General features: G+C 41.6%; 1 pseudogene; it reads right to left on the bottom strand.

The window, feature by feature from the left end:
- LOC119357155 overlaps window positions 1-9,747 on the bottom strand; it is a 33,462-nt pseudogene extending 23,715 nt beyond the window's left edge.
- Between the last annotated feature and the right edge of the window lie 10,506 nt (window positions 9,748-20,253).

Below are 20,253 nucleotides of genomic sequence, written 5' to 3'. Positions count from 1 at the left end.
CCGCGCGGGCCGGCTGCGGGCCGACGGCGAACTGGGGACCCGCAGCGCCACGTGGCGGCACCGGGTTGGATGGCGGGGTGGCGGACGTGTCCGGTTGCGGCCGGACGTGTCCGATGCGCGCGAGGTGGGTGGATCTAGGGTTTCGTCCGGGGAAGGAGAAGGAGATTTTTTGGGGGGCCTTTAAATAGGCATAGGAGGAGCTAGGAGAGTCCAAATGAGGTGCGGTTTTCGGCCACGTGATCGTGATCGAATGCTCTAGGACATGGAGCAGAGTTAGCTGGATTTCGGGCCAAATTGGAGGGGTGTTGGGCTGCAACACACACGAGGCCTTTTCGGTCCCTCGGTTAACCGTTGGAGTATCAAACGAAGTCTAAATGGTACGAAACTTGACAGGCGGTCTACCGGTAGTAAACCAAGGCCGCTTGGCAAGTCTCGGTCCAATCCGGAAATGTTTAATCCCCATTCACGAAAGAAAGCTAGAAATGACCACCGGAGGAGAACGAAGCGCCGGAATGCAAAACGGACAACGGGGAAAATGCTCAAATGCAAGAGACGAACACGTATGCAAATGCAATGCACATGATGACATGATAAGAGATGCATGACAGCGATAACAACACACGGAGACAAGACCCGAACCCGAGAAAATAAATTAACTTAACGCTGGATACAGCAAGAGTTGGAGTACAAATTGGGAATGTTACATCCGGGGTGTTACAGAAATAGTCATAGATCTATGACCATTTCAGACCAATTGGTCAAAAGCTGTTCGGGGGGCTCCAAACCTAAACCATTGCGACCATTTTGGTCAGAAAGATCGTAATTTCATTACATGAAATGGTCATAAAGCAAACAGCGCTAGTCCGCTGCCTTATTTCTAGATGTTAACGACCAATATAGATGGTCATAGACTTATAAATTGTGGTGGGTTGCTATGACTAGGCGCCACCTCATCAGTTTTGGCTATGTGTCATGTCCATGTGGCAGTTTTTGCCCTAGATTGTGAAGCAACCTATATTTTTGTCATTCCCAAAATTCCCAAAAAAATCTCATAAATTATTTGGGTCATATCTTCGTCAAATATGTACAAACCTTCCTTGCCTAGTTCAAAAATAATTCAAAAATATTCATTTTCCTATTCTGTTCAGAACAACAGTTTGTGAAGGAAGTACCACTTTGGCATGCCCAAATAGTATCCATTTTCTACAGTGCTTTCCTATGCCCAAATAACCATCCTCCACCAAATTCCAGCTCAATCCATTCATTATTTTGAGCCGAGCTTCAACATTCGTATTTATGTCCAGTGTGGTAGTTTGCAAAGCAAGTACCACCTAGGCTCCTCCTTTTGAGCTGAAAATTTGTGAAGACGGTCTTCTTAGTAACTAATCATCCTCAGCCAAAACTCACGCCCATTAGCCATGTACATTTCCCGTACCGCTAATCAAACACTTGGCAGTTAATTCATGTTTGAGCATCGATCGGTCTCCTCGTGAAATCTTATGTTGTAATTTTCCTCCTAGCACCTACCTGGGGAGTGCCCAACCCACTAGACATGCCTAGGACGCCCAGAACACATGGCAACGCCATGATCACGCGGTGACCATGCGGCGGGCATGCGAGTTTACGCGCTCTAGAGTTGGGGCCCTCGGCCACCGCCCAAACCTCGATGTATCGCCACCAAACCATGTATTTATGATTAAATAGGTACTTATGTAACTAGAAATGATTTTTGGAAAAAAATAGCAAACTATGAGGCAGCTGTAGTTCAAATTTGACCCGCTTACATCTGAATCGGCGGAAATTTGTCTTTTTCATGAGAGGTGGATCAAAACTTTTTGCACCCAACCATTTTGTCAATTGTACATTAAATATGTCCTAGTATTTTAGAAAATTGATTTGGTCCAATTTTGCAACAATTATTTGGGAGGTCCTTCACAAAAAAAACCTCCTTTTGGGCACTCGAAAAATGAAAAATGGTTTTTTCGTTCAAAGAAAATGAAAACTTCCTTAGGCAACATTGTTTTCCATTGCAATATGCACCCTTGTGCACAATATGAGATCATTTGAACAAACTATGCCACGAATATGGCCATAAGATTGATCATTTGGCTTGAAAGCTATTGATCTACATATGTGATAGCTCGTTTCTGAGAATACTTTTTTAAAATAATTGCCGTATTACAAGTTTGTTACTTTTTCGTGGGAACTTGGCCACATATAATGACACAATGCGAAGGTTTCCCAATTTTCCGATTTTTTTAATTTTTTATGCCTGTTTCAAAATGCGGTCAAAACGGCGGGAATGACCGTTCCTAGCTAGTGGTTGAATCTTGGATTTTTTTGGTGTTTCTCTGATTAAATAGATACTTATGTAACTAGAAATGATTTTTGGAAAAAATAAATAGCAAACTATGAGGCACCTGTAGTTCAAATTTGACCCGCTTCCAACTGAATCGGCGGAAATTTGTCTTTTTCACGAGAGGTGGATCAAAACTTTGTGCACCCAACCATTTGGTCAATTGTGCATTAAATATGGCCTAGTATTTTATAAAAATGATTTGGTCCAATTTTGCAACAATTATTTGGGAGGTCATTCACAAAAAAACCCTCATTTTGGGCACTCGAAAAATGAAAAATGGTTTTTTCGTCCAAAGAAAATGCAAACTTCCTTAGGCAACATTGTTTGCCATTCCAATATGCACCCTTGTGCACAATATGAGATCATTTGAACAAACTATGCCAGGATTGTGGTCATAAGATTGATCATTTGGCTTGAAAGTCATTGATCTCCATACGTGATTGCTCGTTTCTGAGAACACTTTTTAAAATAATTTCCTTATTACAAGTTTTTTATTTTTCCTGGGAACTTGGCCACATGTAATGACACAATGCGAAGGTTTCCCAATTTTTTTATTTTTTTTGAATTTTTTATGCCCGTTTCAAAATGCGGCCAAAACGGCGGGAATGACCATTCCTAGCTAGTGGTTGAATCTTGAAATTTTTTGGTATTTCTCTGATTAAATAGATACTTACGTACCTATAAATAATTTTTGGAAAAAAATAAAGAGCAAACTACAAGGTAGCTACAGTTCAAATTTGACCCGCTTCGAGCTGAATCGGCGGAAATTTGTCTTTTTCACGAGAGGTGGATCAAAACTTTTTGCACCCAACCATTTGGTCAATTGTGCATTAAATATATCCTAGTATTTTATAAAAATGATTTGGCCAATTTTGCAATAATTATTTGGAAGGTCCTTCACAAAAAAACCTCTTTTGGGGCACTCGAAAAATGAAAAATGTTTTTTTCGTCCAAAGAAAATGAAAACTTCCTTAGGCAATATTGTTTGCCATTCCAATATGCACCCTTGTGCACAATATAAGATCATTTGAACAAACTATGCCATGAATATGGCCATAAGATTGATCATTTGGCTTGAAAGTCATTGATCTCCAAACATGATAGCTCGATTCCGAGAACACTTTTTTTAAAATAATTGTCGTATTACAAGTTTATTATTTTTCCGGGGAACTTGGCCACATATAATGACACAATGCGAAGGTTTCCCAATTTTTTTATTTTTTTTGAATTTTTATGACCGTTTCAAAATGCGGTCAAAACGGCGGGAATGACCGTTTCTAGATAGTGGTTGAATCTTGGAATTTTTTTGGTGTTTCTCTGATTAAATAGATACTTACGTACCTAGAAATGATTTTTGGAAAAAAATAAAGAGCAAACTACAAGGCAGCTACAGTTCAAATTTGACCCGCTTCCAACTGAATCAGCGGAAATTTGTCTTTTTCACGAGAGGTGGCTCAAAACTTTTTACACCCAACCATTTAGTCAATTGTGCATTAAATATGTCCTAGTATTTTAGAAAAATGATTTGGTCCAATTTTACAACAACTATTTGGGAGGTCCTTCGCAAAAAAAAAACCCTCCTTTTAGGCACTCGAAAAATGATTAAATAGCTAGAAAGATCAGAAATGCATACAAATTGGTGCTCATCCATAAAATGTGGTATAAATCTAGTGAAAATTTGTGTGGTGCCGTTTTGCAAAAAAAATTTGATAGCTGCTTCACAAAATCACTCTATTCTTAGCACTTGGAAACTATTTTAAATCACAGACTATTCGAACCAATCAGGACTGTTCTCATGGATCACCTCCTTAGCCAATCTGGACCGTCCACACTTGGCGAATCCAACGTCTGTCACTTGGTCTCAGCAGCCCAAACAAAACCCTAGCAACCCCCAGCCGCCATTCCTCTCTCCCTCTCCCCAAGAACACACCTGCCGCCGCCTCTCTCTCCCCGATCCAGAATCCAGATCGACGACGACGTCCCTCCGTCGCCGGCCCCTCTTTCCCCATCCCAGTCGCAGCGCTCACCATCCCGCCCCCACCCTGCCAAACTTCCTCCTCCTCCTCTCCCGATTCCCCAACCCAAGCCCCAGCCTCGCCGCCGACCAACTCCTCTCCCACAACACCGCCGCCGCCGTCCTCCTCTTCTCCAACCCCGGGCTCTCTCGCATCGGCGCACCGCTGCCGCCGCCACCCTCTCCCCTTCCCAAGCTGCTCAGGCGACGCCCAGATCCGCCACCGCCGTCCTCTACAACCACGCCCACGCAGCGGCAGATGAAGGAGGAGTTAGGGGCGGAGCGGCGGGGCCCTTCCTCCGCCTCCGCAGTCCATGGCTTCTACGTGCCATTCCTCCGCCTCTACCTCGCCGGCTCTCGCAGCCTCGGTCGCTGTCGCGTTCGCCACCGACCAGAGGAACGACACCTGCGGCGCCGGGGGACCCTTCTTCACTGCGCCAGCGCAGGACCTCCACGCCTCGGCCTGCCTGGAGGACCTCCGCCCCGGTGACCACTTCGAGATCCAGTGGCGGAAGAACAAGGATTTCCCCTACGGTATGTATGCATTCTTGCTCTTGTTAATGGCTGCGCCATTGCGAAATTCCATCGGTGTAGAGTTCGGCACTTGGTAACGGATGATTTCTTGTGATGGATCACAGACTGGTGGTACGGCGTCGTGGGTCACCTGGAGCCATGCAACGCGAACGAGCATCTCTGCCGCTGCCATGAAGACGGTAATTCATCCTCTAGTTGCATGTTTTTTGAGCCTCAGGGAAGATAAGAAGCATGTGAAATATATTCAGGAACATGTCGAGGGCATCAAAGATTCGTTATCCCATAGGATCATCGTCAACATGCATGAAACGTCATGGCTACAGTCTGATCATTGCCCTCTCTCTCCCGTGATCTTGTGCTGTTCGTCCTATCCAGTATCCACAGTCTAGAGTGTGTTAATATATAGCATCTCGTCCGTTCTTATCCATATCTATAGCATTTTCCACTTTTGCCATTGTGTGTGTGTGTCTGTGTGTTCTTATCTGAATTTTGTTGGGTGTGTGTGCTCTGTCAGATACAATCATGCTGGAGTTCAAGCACTAGGCGACTGGGTCGAGGTGGAGGCAAACCACAGTGAGCAGGAAAGACCACCGGGAGAAAGGGGACGAGACGGATGGCTTCTACGGCGGCATCAGGAAGCTGCAGACCAAAGACGAGATCTCCACGTGGAGGCGATTCTGGCCGGTTGATGTGCTCAGCTGAACATTGAGATATCTGTCGCTCCGTTGTACAGCTGATTACCTACCAGTGGTCGCCGAGCTGCGACGTTCCTCTGAAGAATGCACCCACCTGGTGCTGCTACTGACGCCGCCACCCTTCTGAATGTTTTTGGTACTACTGGAAAATTCAAATGGGTGCGTGGGATTTCAAAGTTCCAGCAGCAGAGAAGCAACGATAGGCTTTTTATGTGAACGATGTTGTACAGCTTTACCAAGTCTTCAGTTTGCACTGTGCTGCTGCCGCATCCTAGACTTGTAGATACCTGCCGCTTTATGATCTATGATAAGTTCACTTGTGTAAGAATAAGGCAGCATTTAAGCAACGGGTAGCAGTATCAACAAAACTGAGTATTCTGTTCGTTTTCGTGTGTGCTTGACTGCTTGTGTATTGGTATAGGTGAGGAAGAACCGGCTGACGACGGGCAAGGGCATGGGGTACCTGGAGGCCAAGCACCACCTGTTGCTGAGCTACTGCCAGGGCCTCGTCTACTACCTGCTACGCAAGGCCAAGGGGCTGTCTGTCGATGGCCACCCTATTGCGCGCAGCCTTGTCGAGATCAGGCTGTTTCTTGAGAAGGTGTGTGCGTGTGCCCTCAGGTGTTGTTGATTGCTAAGTTGCCAGTCTCCATTTTTGCAGCTGTCTAATAGTAGATTGTCTTATGTTGAATTCTCTGTGCTAGATTCGCCCAATAGACAAGAAGATGGAGTACCAGATCCAGAAGCTCACCAATGCCGCAGATGGTGCGGCAGCCCAGGATAAGGCGCCAGGCGCCAAGGTCAATGGGAAGGGCGGGCAACAAGGCGAGGGTGACCTGTTGGGGTACCGGCCAAACCCGGATATGATGGATATCAAAATTGCTTCTAAAGGACGCGTGAAATTCTCACTTACTAACTGATGTTTTCTCTTATATGTGTTAAGGTGATAATGTTCCGACTGTTTATCACTCTCTTCACACAAACACACACACTAATCCGTTACCATCAAAATTTGTGCATTGAATTTACCAGCTTTTTTAGTCCAAACACTAATCAATAAATCTTATATATATTTGTATGACATCAAATCTACCCATCCTTACTGAGGTGTTCTCTGTAATATAGTTGTCAATTGGATGAGAAATCAATATTTCTAGTGCAGTGTCTTGTAGAATCTAATTAAGTTGGCTACTTAACAACTTCTGTTGAATTAGAGATTATTACTCCATAACTTGGTTTATATGCCTGGTTTCAAGTGAACCTATCATAGCTTATATTGTTGCTTTTGTGGATACTGCTACCCGTTGCTTAAATGCTGCCTTAACTTGTTAGCATGTTCATGTGAATTGGCTAACTACTGCCTGTTAATTACTACTACTCACTGCTGCTGTATTCTATTAGCACAAACTCTGCTGCCTGTGTATTATATTGGTGCAACATACTTGTTTTCCTTGAAAGTTTTCTTGATTATTATTCTTTTTTATGTGCAATTTATCTTACACAACGTATTCATGTAAATTCTGTCAAGCGTGTTAATGTCTTCTTGGATCTAAATGTTATGACAAAAAATCTGAACTTAAGCACGCTGAAACTGGGTTACTTGCCTTGAGTACTTGTATTCTCACTACCATGCTACTTATTTTGCCTCCTGAGGTTTCTAGTCTGCTATTTCTTGTCACCCCATGAACATATACTGGTTAGTGTTAGTCATACTATTTATCTACATGACATTTGCTGTCAATTTTTGCTTATAAGTTATTGGATTCCTCATTGGCTATTGTTTGATGTTCTGTACACATTCTTATTCTTATATTTTCATTTTTATTCTTTGCACAGGTGAAGTGCGAATCAAAGTCTGAAGCTGTGAAGCATATCAACAAACAGTAGCATATTATGTGTTGTAATTGTAGGCAGTAGTAGGCATATCTGGCTTGTAGTATATTGTAATGATTGTAATAGACCAATGTAGTGTTGTTTTGGATGAATTTCGTTTGCTCTCTGGTCTGATAATTATTCTGTATGTGATTTGAATACCTATGAAATGATATAATGGTTGTTTGGCAAAGTTCGAAATTTTTGATGTGTGGGACCAATTTTGGGATAAGCATGACAAGTGGGACCAATCTGTGGTAGGACCAGCTGCAAAATAAAATGGTTGAAAATAGAAAATCAATAGACTAGCAAAAAGGCTATGCCTAGAAAATAAAAAGGCCAAATTGTTGGGCCAGGCCCATGTAGCTAGAGAAAATTAATAGAGAAAATATACAGTAAAAAGGCTGAATTGTTGGGCTAGGCCCATGTAGAAAACCGAATTGGACCGGGCTGAATCTTGTGCCACATCAGCTTGCCACGCTGGATGCCTACGTGGCCTGGGGAGGTTGCTAGTGACCAAAACAAACCAGTAGGCATATTTTGGTCTTAAACGTCTATGACCTTCTCACAGAGAAGGTCGTTAATTTTAGTTTACGACCGCCAGCTTTTGACCTTTTGTTTTTGGTCACAAAAAGTTCGCAAATGAAAAACTATGACCTTTCAGGGACCAATAGTGAGGGTCACAAGTTGACATATTTCTTATAGTGGTGTCTCGCTATTTCGGGCTCTATCCCGTTAAGCCATGTTCCAAATAACGTGCTGACAGAACTCGGTGGAGTAATATTAAATGCAATATGGACCGTCCTCCATAGAACTTTGGCTAATGGGTAATCAAGAAAAAGGTGTTTGATAGTTTCATCCCGATCACAGAAACTACACCTAGTAGGTCCTGTCCAATTACGCTTTGCCAAATTGTCCTTGGTTAATATTACTTGTTTCTGTACAAACCACGTAAACACTTTGATTTTCAAAGGAATTTTGACAGCCCAAACATGTTTTGAACTAGGAATAGAGCTTGAATTGATAACATCAAGATACATTGATTTCACTGTAAACTCTCCAGACCTAGTAAGCTTCCAGTGCAATTTATTGGGCTGTTGGGACAACTGAACCTCCATCAGTCTACGTACTAGATAAAGCCATTCTTCCCAACGATTGCCAACTAGCGTCCTTCTGAACTGAATATTAAGGGGAATAGATTGAAGTACCGTTGCAACGAACGCATCACGTCGTTGAACAATACGATACAGAGACGGGTATTGAATGGCAAGGGGGGTCTCTCCGAGCCAAGTATCCCGATGTCTCCTATCCTGTTCAACATTGTAGTTGATATGTTGGTAATTCTGATAGGAAGGGCTAAGGAGGCTGGTCAGGTGGGTGGCTTGGTACCTCATCTAGTTGATGGTGGTGTGTCTATCCTACAGTACGCCGATGATACGATCATCTTTATGGAGCATGACTTGTCAAAAGCGAGAAATATGAAGCTGCTGTTATGCTTATTTGAACAATTGACCGTGTTAAAGATTAACTTTCACAAAAGCGAATTGTTCTGCTTTGGTAGAGCCAATGACGAACAAGAGGCTTATAGGCAATTATTTGGGTGCGAATTGGGGACTTTACGTTTTACATACTTAGGTATACCAATCCACCATCGTAAGTTGACAAACAGAGAATGGAAGTGTATCGAGGACCGCTTTGAAAAGAAACTGAGTTGGTGGAAGGGCAAGCTCATGTCATACGGAGGCCGATTAATTCTGATAAACTCGGTTCTCACGAGTATGCCTATGTTTATTTTGTCGTTCTTCTAAGTCCCAATTGAAGTTAGGGAAAGACTGAACTTTTATCGATCACGATTCTTCTAGCAGAGCGATGAACTAAAAAGAAAATACAGACTCACCAAATGGGATATCATCTGTCGTCCGAAAGACCAAGAGGGTCTTGGCATTGAGAATCTTGAGGTCAAGAACATGTGTCTTCTCAGCAAATGGCTGTGGAAGTTATTGGTAGAGACTGATGCCACTTGGGCGCAGATCCTCCGTAGCAAGTATCTTCACTTCAAAACTTTATCCTAGGTGACAACGGGGCCGACTGACTCACCTTTTTAAAAAAGGCTTATGAAAGTCAAATTAACTTTGTGTAATAGGTGCATCTTACCTGGCATCGGCTATCTTGAAGCGCCGCGGCAGACGGAAAATGCAGTGCTTCGGCCATTTCGCCACCTTTGCCGGCGGCTCGATGCCCGCCATCTCCTTCTCCATGTCCACCACCCACATCCTGCCCTGAACCAGCAATGCTTTGTGCTTCTTAGTTCTTGTATGAATGCCTGCACATGCACGTACTATATATATATGTAGAGAAGGAAGAACAGATCCAGCTTGCTCGTACGTAACGTATGGCTTTCTTGCTAGCTATATTATCATCTGATTATTGCAAATGGTATTTTAACTTACACTGGCACTAACAATGTTTAAAGAACGGTGTTACTTGCCTTGTGTCCCAGGTTAGGCACAAAGATGCAAATGTATCAATTAGTGGATAATACTATATATATGCATCTTCAAAGTCTATATTACACCTTGCATGGATATTTAGACTAGTATGCTTTGCAGAAAGCGGTCTCCTGGAGGATGTTTCTCCGGCGGCAATTCAGGCTTTACCCTAAGAACATATGCTGGTGCTAAACTAGACTGTCCTACAATTATGCTTAACTTCAGAGCTGCACTAGCTACTACACCATGGGTCATCTCTCACGGTTGGAAATCGTTATATATATCTCGTGCTTTTACCACCTGTCAGACGAGATATGTCAGTAAATGACGTAGGAAAACCGCATGTGATAGTTGTATATGCATCATCTGTGCCGGTGGCTTTCAGCGAACTATCAATAATGTGGCCAATCAGATGCGGATTTTTGTATATTAACGGTCAGAGATGCAACTATCACAAGGAGCCCCATTTTCCCACCGAGCGTCTATTTGTCAGTAATACCTGCTCAGCGGACATGGAATTATTATTATTTTTGACTTGCAAGGCAGGAGCCCCGCCGATTTGAAAAAAGTAACAAAACGGCCTGGCTTATTAGAGAAACTAGGCCAAAAACCACAACATGGCTGGATTGATTAAGGAACAACCATACACACTAGTAGAAAAGAGGGCTTTGGTCACGGGGCAATATTCACATTAGTCCCAGTTCAGTCACGAACCGGGACTAATGTGAGCATTGGTCCCGGTTCGTGCGGCTAAGGCTTTAGTCCCGGTTCACCTGAGCCTTTTAGTCCCGGTTTGAGACATGAACCGAGACTAAAGGGTGCGATGCCCTTTAGTCCTGGTTGGTGTCTCAAACCGGGACTAAATGTCCCATTTTCAAACTCTACCCCCCTGGTAGATCGCCTTTTTTGTTTTGAAAAAATCAAAAGAAAATGATAAAAACTTCAAAAAATAAAATCCTCCGAGAGTAGTTATATTACTACATCTACTAGTTAGGAAAATTTAAAAACTTAAATTTGGACATGTTTTGCAAAAAATGTAGGGAAAATGTAAAACGGCTATAACTTTTGCGTACAATGTCTGAAAAAACATACAATATATCAAAATGTTCGGAACGAAAATCCGCATCCGATGGAGACGGCCTATGACCTGTTTGCCAATTTTTAGAATCCTCAAATTCTAAAAGGAAAAAAAGTTATGCTCAAATTTCATTTTTTTGAATTTTTGTTAAATCTGGTCAAACTATGGTCAAACTACTTATTCAAGAAGTATTAGTGTTACTAAATAATTATTCAAGAATATTAGTATTACTAAATAATTATTTCAGTTTTTTTGAATTTTGGTCAACTATGGTCAAACTGTGGTCAAACTACTTATTCAAGAAATATCAGTGTTACTAAATAATTATTGATTTTTAGAACAATAATTTCAAACTCAAACAGTGAAATGTGTGACTTCATGCTCAAGCTAAATTCCTGAGGGTTAATTGGATTGACATCTTACTATTGTCAGGAAAATAACAAGTGCAAACATGGAAACGAGGGAGAATAGAACCCGGAAGTTAAGCGTGCTCAGGCTGGAGTAGTGAGAGGATGGGTGACCGTTCGAGAAGTTAGATGATTTGGAATGATGAGGGGTGATTAGAGATTAAAGATTAAATTGAGCAGTGGGGGTGATTAAAGATTAGAGGTTAAAATAATTCAAAATTTTGAAATTCAAAAAAAATTCAATTTTTTTTTCATAAATGTCTTTTACGGACCAATTTGAATAGGCCTTGGACTACCAGCCACGCTAGAAACCTTTGGAATACACCACCCAGTGAATTTCACCATCAACCCTAATAAGATACATGTAGGCTCCTTGTGGATCACATCACCTTGTGGACTACACCATCCATTCCAGCCTCATATAGAGACATGACCTTGTTGAAGAGACTTACCTTCACTAGTTTACCGTCCCCACATATTTGAACTTGACCCTCTTGTTGAGACAATAGATGACCTTGATCCGCTTCATTTTCAATGGATCCTCACAGAGACAGAGACAAGCACTCGGACATGATGACAACTACTCACTGACACGACGACCCACAGTGCTAACTCGCGCGACTCCTTGACTCATTATACTCTCTTGGACGACAATCTTGATGAGATCTTCTGGCACCATACCTCAGCACCATCGCACCCATCAACGACAATCTTCCACCATCTGCCGACGACATCCTGCCATCTTCGTCCTTGTCACTCTCCCGATCGATGATTACTGGTCCTCCTCCTTGCAGCATCACCTAGTGACTGTATGGCCCGCCTCGACGTGCTAGTAGGGGTCGCTTTCCCAGGACAAGCGGGACATCAAATCTCAAACCTTGCGTTCATACCAATTGTTGGAATTAGCCCACGAATCGATCACATCAAGAGATCGCAAAAACACGCACGCATTTTTCCCCAAGGTCCTTGTCATGTCCTTTGTTTTTTCCATTTGTTTCTCCTTTTATCTTCACATGTTAAAATCTATAGCCCTGGTCATGTATATATACATGAGCTTTAACCAACTGTGGTTGGATGGTTAGGAGCACAATGGTATCCTCTGTCCACTATAGTTCAAGCTCAGACTTAACATTGGTGCTTACATTTCTCTGGATTTACTCCAGACCTTTCAACGATGTCTGTTCAGTGGGAGGAGACGTTCCCGTCGACTACAAAGGCGTCCATGGCGATTTCGTCAATCTCAAAATGATGTGCCAGCTCAATTTCTCAGAGGTCCTCATAGAGATAGGGTGTATGTACATGTGTTCATAGAAATAAATGTATGGTCGTGTATGTGAGCGATTTTGATTATACTGTATTTGTTAACAGAAAACAAACTAGCCTAAACCCAACGTCTAGATTAGGTAACAGTATTCAAACTGTACATATACACGAGCAGCTGATCCATATGGAACGTACTCATATTGGGACTCAACTTGGCCTAAACTAGTACTCATACATGGACACGACCTGATTGCTTGTCTTAGCCGGACTCTAGCTTTTTTTTTTTGAGAAAACTTTAAATCTATTCATTTTTAATTATCAAAGTACAATAAATATCAGAAATAAAAAATATTATATTTCGTCCGTAGACCACCTAGCGACGACTACAAACACTGAAGCGAGCCGAAGACGCGCTGTTGTCATCGCCTCTCCCTCGCCGGAGCCGAGCAAATAAACCCTAGGCTTTTCCTAGGGGAGGAAGCTAAACACGACCAGTTTATTCTTAGCCGAACTCTACCTTGACGTGTTTACCTGGACTCGTACTCACCTACGTACGTGACATGGACACAAAAACCTAACCACAAACGTGTATAGAAAACTGACTCTAAGGATTACCACTCAAGATTATGTAACACTAGAAAGGCTGTGGAGTATGTTTTTGGTGTGGACCAATCTCGCTGTGTTATTCTTTGGCATCCGGAAGAAAATGGAGCGTTGACACTATGCAAGAGATGATGAGTACTTGTGTGATCATGCATAACATGATTGCAGAGGATGAACGTGAAGATAACATCTATGACTAAGGGTTGGATTATGAGGGTGATTTGGTTGAGCCCGAGGGTGAAGCAACAATGTTTTCCAACTTCACATGAAATGCGTGATCGGACAACTCATGTTCAACTTCAAAATAATTTGATTGAGCATATGTGAACTCACATAGGAAACCAATAGTTCTATCTTCTCATTTTCTTTCAATTTATTTGCTACATTTTAAATTCATTTGGTTTTAAAGTATGTAATTTTCATTAATTTGGTTTTAAACTATGTAATTTTCATTTATTTGGTTTTAAACTATGTGATTTATTTATTGAATGGCTAAAATACTAAATTAATCAACAAAATTGACAGCGCGGACCAAACGAGTCACCCCGTTGGGCGCCATGATCAGGAAAGAACGAACAAGGGCAGAACGCCTGCTCTTCTAGCCACCCAAACAAACTAAAAGCAGACATATTTTGGGAAGCGAATGAATGAAGGACGGCGGCATTGGAGCCCGTTTTTCAAATGATCATATTTCCCAGATTTGAAAAAAAATCAAATAAAAATCTGGCAAAACTTAAACATATTTTTCTTTCAAAAATATTATGATTTGCATGCTACACAAGAAAAAAAGGCCCAACAACAACAATATTTTTTGCCCATTTTCATATACATATTTGTTTCTTTGTCTATGGCACGTAGGAAACTATATTGTTTTGAAAAATTTCCAGATCGTGACAAATATGTATTTATGTATTTACAAGTTGTATATAAAAAAAGTTGTGCGGTGGAGATATGTTTATTTCAAAGTTCATCGTGAAGCGTGTCCTTTATTGGCAATTTTCGTTGGATTTTGATCCGTTTGGTTCGCCTCGTGGAGTTGTTCTAAGCCACCGCCATGGTGGTCAGTGGTCGCTCTCCTAAGCCGAGTTGGCTAGGAATGAGGAAGATGGGGAGGCACGCGTGCAGGACGGCAACAAGTAGAGGCAGGGTGCCACCGAGCTCCAGCGCTCCTCCGTCCAGCCCAATCGACCCTGCTCTGGCCCGTCGCAAACTCCGGCGGCGACCAAATCGGCCTCAAGGTTTTCTGTTCTTTTTTAGTTACATTTCTCGTGTTCTAAGTAATTAACGTACTGATTCAAATAGGTTGGGATTTAACGTAATGTTCTTTTACTTCTATGCATTTAATTTTATGTAAGAGTCAAAGTATTCTCCTCTATTCCTTTTATTTTCTCTTTTTGCAAGCATCATGTGGTGGGGAAAGATCTAGGCATGAGTTATTATTGTTGACATTAATCCTAGGTGAATACATTGGGAATCAAAACTATAAGCCCCTATTTTCCTATGTGTCCGGCTGAAACTTTTTGTTCATGGGTATGCTGCGAGTGTTAGCAATCATAGAAGATTATATGATGATTGAGTATGTGGACTTGCCTAAAGGCTCCGATATGTGACCCTTCCTGAAAAGACGATGAATTGTAGTTGCAAAGTTGACTAAGAATATAGTTTGTTGGTTTTCAATAGAGTTTATGCTTCATACTTCAATGTTGTGATGAATTGTTACTTGTTCATGAGAAGTTATATGATAAAACTTGTATGATAAACCTTTATGTTAAAAGTTCTTTGCTATAATAATAATAATAATAATACATGATGCTTTTATGTCCGTATTTTGTTTTAATCGACACCTCTCTCTCTAAGCATGTGGACATGTTTTTTGATTTTGGTTTTTTGCTTGAGGACAAGCGAGGTCTAAACTTGGGGGAGTTGATATGTCCATTTTGCATTTTGTTTGGTACTATTATTTACAATGTTATTATGCATAATAATGCTTTATGGAGAATGTCTTTTCTCTCATAATATGCAAGGTTTACACAAAGAGGGAGAATGCCGGCAGCTAGAATTCTGGACCTGAAAAAGCTATGTCAGAGTTACCTATTCCGCACATCTCCAAATGAGCTGAAAATTTACGAAGAATTATTTTGCAATATATGAAAAATACTGGAGCAAATAACTACCAGAGGAGGCCGACCAGGTGAGCACAACCCACCTGGGCGCGGCAGGGAGCCCAGGCGTGCCCTGGTGGGTTGTGCCCTCCTCGGCCCACCTCTGGTGCCCATCTTCTGGTGTATTGGTCATTTTGACCTAGAAAAAAAATCAGAGGGGGACTTTCGGGATGAAGCACTTTTGCCCTCCGGCGGACTGATTTCGTCGGGGGAACTTCCCTCTCGGAGGGGGAAATCATCATCATTGTCATCACCAACAACCCTCTCATCTTTGGGAGGGCAATCTCCATAAACATCTTCAACAACACCATCTCCTCCCAAATCCTAGTTCATCTCTTGTGTTTAATCTTTGTATCGGAACCTTAAATTGGTACTTGTGGGTGACTAGTAGTGTTGATTACATCTTGTAGTTGATTACTATATGGTTTATTTGGTCGAAGATTATATGTTCAGATCCATTATGCTATTTAATACTCCTCTGATCTTGAGCATGATTATCATTGGTGAGTAGTTACTTTTGTTCTTGAGGTCACAGGAGAAGTCATGTTGCAAGTAATCATGTGAACTTGATATGTGTCCAATATTTTGATGATATGTATGTTGTGATTCCCTTAATGGTGTCATGTGAACGTCGACTACATGGCACTTCACCTTATTAGGGCCTAAGGGAATGCATTGTGGAGTAGTTATTAGATGATGGGTTGCTAGAGTGATAGAAGCTTAAACCCTAGTTTATGCGCTACTTCGTAAGGGACCGATTTGGATCCAAAATTTAATGCTATGGTTAGATTTTATCTTAATACTTTTCTTGTAGTTGCGGATGCTTGCAAGGGGATTAATCATAAGTAGGAGGTTTGTTCAAGTAAGAACAACACCTAAGCACCGATCCACCCACATATCAAATTATCAAAGTAGCGAATACGAATCAAGCCAACATGATGAAAGTGACATGGTGAAATTCCCGTGTACCCTCAAGAACACCTTGCTTATCATGAGAGACCGTTTTGGTCTGTCCTTTGCCACAAAAGGATTGGGCTACCTTGCTGCACTTTATTTACCTTTATCGTTACTTGCTCGTTACAAATTATCTTGCTATCAAACTACCTATTACCGACTATTTCAGTGCGTGCAGTTAATACCTTGCTGAAAACCACTTGTCATTTCCTTCTGCTCCTCATTGGGTTCGACACTCTTACTTGTCGAAAGGACTACGATTCATCCCCTATACTTGTGGGTCATCAATAAGAAGCATAGAATAACAAGAAAGTACCCTCCAGGCCATGCAGTATGGGCCTTCTTCTTTCGCAACATCACTTGGAACCTTTGGTATCTTGGCAATCTTGTATTCCAGTTGCAGTTGCTCAATTTTTTTCGGCCATAACTCGCTCATGAAACTTATTATCCTCATCCATGAACATCTCATGTTCAATCTTCTTCTTGAAGTAGTCCTTGCCCCACTGCCACATGTGAGCCTTCTCTATCTGAATATCTCTCCACTCTTTCCTTATGGCCACACACTGCTTCTCAAGGTGATCACTCTTCTGCTTTTGAAATATGTCCTCTTTAAATCCGTCGGTTGCATAGTCTTAGATTAGCAATTGTCCACCACTCTTTTCAACTTATACTAAACTCTTATACTTTAGAATTCATTTTGCAAAACATATACTAGTATACATATTTCAACATACTAATAACCTAAATAATATCTCCAAATATATGAGGTAGTGCAAATTTTTTTTACAATCACGTATGTTAAGATACATATTTTTCGCATAGTTTTAGTAAGAGCATTTTAAATAAATTTGTTCAAACATTATATATATGTATATATATATATATATATATATATATATATTCATGGAAAGATTTTGCTACGTTACATTCAAATCAATTCAAAATCTAAGAAAACTAAAAGTATCACAATGCTCCACAAATTAATTGTTGTCCCTTGATGTGTCCAAGTGATTTATATGTGTACTAGTTTGTTGTCTCTTAAATGTCTAAAAGCATGATAAATCCCTTTAAAGTACAATAATAAATAATTTGGTCGATGGTTCTAGAGTATAAGAGTATCAAGTTAATTTAGGTATAACTGGATCCTGAATTATAAAGTGCATGAGATCTAAACAAAGAATTTATCCACAAAACAATTCCCATTTCACTCGTTAGGTGCATCCTTTATACTATCACATCATGCATTTGTAACAGTCATGAGTATTTACAACACAAGTGATCTTTAACAATTGTGGTTGTTAGAAGTGTCTGTTTAGTGTTGGCCAATTCTACTCCTGTAGGAGTTGTATGATTCCCCGAAGAGGAAGGGTGGTGTAACATAATAGTAGAAAATATTTCCGTCAGTTAAGAACCAATGTTTAATTGAACCAATAGGAGTCAACAAGCTAACAAGATAAGCATCACCTACACACAAACAAAATAAAAGCTTGCACCAAACTTGGAATGGGGGTTGTCAATCCCCTCCTCTTGCTAGTTGCAAGGTTAAAAGCAAATGCATCTATCTCAAGAATGGTGTCCTCCTATGCACCAGAGTGATACTTCCTCAAGATTTGTCCTGCATACTCAGGTACACAATGTCTAAAAAATACTATCTATTTCTTCTTTATAAAGATGTGGGTAATCCCAAAAGTAATGTCTTAAATCAAAGAAGAATTTTTTCTTTTGTTGGTATGTAAAGTTTGGCAGAATATACTTAGGAACAATGTAATTAGCATAATCAACATGAAGGAAATATGCCCTAGAGGCAATACTAAAGTTATTATTTATTTCCTTATATCATGATAAATGTTTATTATTCATGCTAGAATTGTATTAACCGGAAACATAATACTTGTGTGAATACATAGACAAACAAAGTGTCACTAGTATGCCTCTACTTGACTAGCTCGTTAATCAAAGATGGTTATGTTTCCAAACCATGAACAATGAGTTGTTATTTGATTAACGGGATCACATCATTAAGTGAATGATCCGATTGACATGACCCATTCCATTAGCTTAGCACCCGATCGTTTAGTATGTTGCTATTGCTTTCTTCATGACTTATACATGTTCCTATGACTATGAGATTATGCAACTCCCATTTGCCGGAGGAACACTTTGTGTGCTACCAAACGTCACAACGTAACTGGGTGATTATAAAGGAGCTCTACAGGTGTCTCCAAAGGTAAATGTTGGGTTGGCGTATTTCGAGATTAGGATTTGTCACTCCGATTGTCGGAGAGGTATCTCTGGGCCCTCTCGGTAATGCACATCACTTAAAGCCTTGCAAGCATTGCAACTAATGAGTTAGTTGCGGGATGATGTATTACAGAACGAGTAAAGAGACTTGCCGGTAACGAGATTGAACTAGGTATTGGAATACCGACGATCGAATCTCGGGCAAGTAACATATCGATGACAAAGGGAACAACGTATGTTGTTATGCGGTCTGATCGATAAAGATCTTCGTAGAATATGTAGGAGCCAATATGGGCATCCAGGTCCCGCTATCGGTTATTGACCGGAGGCGTGTCTCGGTCATGTCTACATTGTTCTCGAACCCGTAGGGTCCGCACGCTTAAGGTTACGATGACAGTTATATTATGAGTTTATGCATTTTGATGTACCGAATGTTGTACGGAGTCCCGGATGTGATCACGGACATGACGAGGAGTCTCGAAATGGTCGAGACATAAAGATTGATATATTGGAAGCCTATGTTTGGATATCGGAAGTGTTCCGGGTGAAATCGGGATTTTACCGGAGTACCGGGAGGTTACCGGAACCCCCCGGGAGCTAAATGGGCCATGATGGGCCTTAGTGGAAAAGAGAAGAGGCAGCCCTACATGGGCCGCGCGCCCCTCCCCTCCCTTGGTCCGAATAGGACAAGGAGAGGGGGCCGGCCTCTCTCTCTCTCTTTTCCCCCCTCCGCGAATCCTATTCCAACTAGGATTGGGGGGGAATCCTACTCCCAGAGGGAGTAGGACTCTCCTGGCGCGCCCTCCTTGGCCGGCTGCCTCCCCCCTTTGGTCCTTTATATACTGAGGCAGAGGCACCCTAGAGACACACAAGTTGATCCACGTGATCTTATTCTTAGCCGTGTGCGGCGCCCCCAGCCACCATAGTCCTCGATAATATTGTAGCGGTGCTTAGGCGAAGCCCTGCAGCAGTAGTACATCAAGATCGTCACCACGCCGTCGTGCTGACAGAACTCTTCCCCGACACTTTGCTAGATCGGAGTCCGGGGATCGTCATCGAGCTGAACGTGTGCTAGAACTCAGAGGTGCCGTAGTTTCGGTGCTTGATCGGTCGGGCCGTGGAGACGTATGACTACATCAACCAAGTTAACGCTTCCGTTGTCGATATACAAGGGTACGTATATCACACTCTTCCCCTCTCGTTGCTATGCATCACCATGATCTTGTGTGTGCATAGGAAATTTTTTGAAATTACTACGTTCCCCAACACAACATACCAAAGTTCTCAACTTCCTTCCTATCAACAATATGCAAATCAAACTCTTGCAGCAAAAGAACCCATCTAATCAACCTAGGGTTAGCATCTTTCTTATCGATAAGATATTTAATAGCAGCATGATCAGTGTGAATGGTTACATTAGAATCAACAATGTAACGACTAAACTTGTCACAAGAGAACACAACTGCTATTTTTTTCTTAGTAGCAACATAATTTCTCTGAGCACTGTCCAAGGTCATACTAGCATAAGGAATAACATTTAATTTCTTAGCAACTCTTTGACCAAGGACAACACCTATAGCAA

Source organism: Triticum dicoccoides, chromosome 1A, assembly GCF_002162155.2.
Source record: "Triticum dicoccoides isolate Atlit2015 ecotype Zavitan chromosome 1A, WEW_v2.0, whole genome shotgun sequence".
Classification (NCBI taxonomy): Eukaryota; Viridiplantae; Streptophyta; class Magnoliopsida; order Poales; family Poaceae; genus Triticum; species Triticum dicoccoides.
Note: the sequence above shows the minus strand (reverse complement) of the source record. Positions and strands in the feature narration are given on the sequence as shown.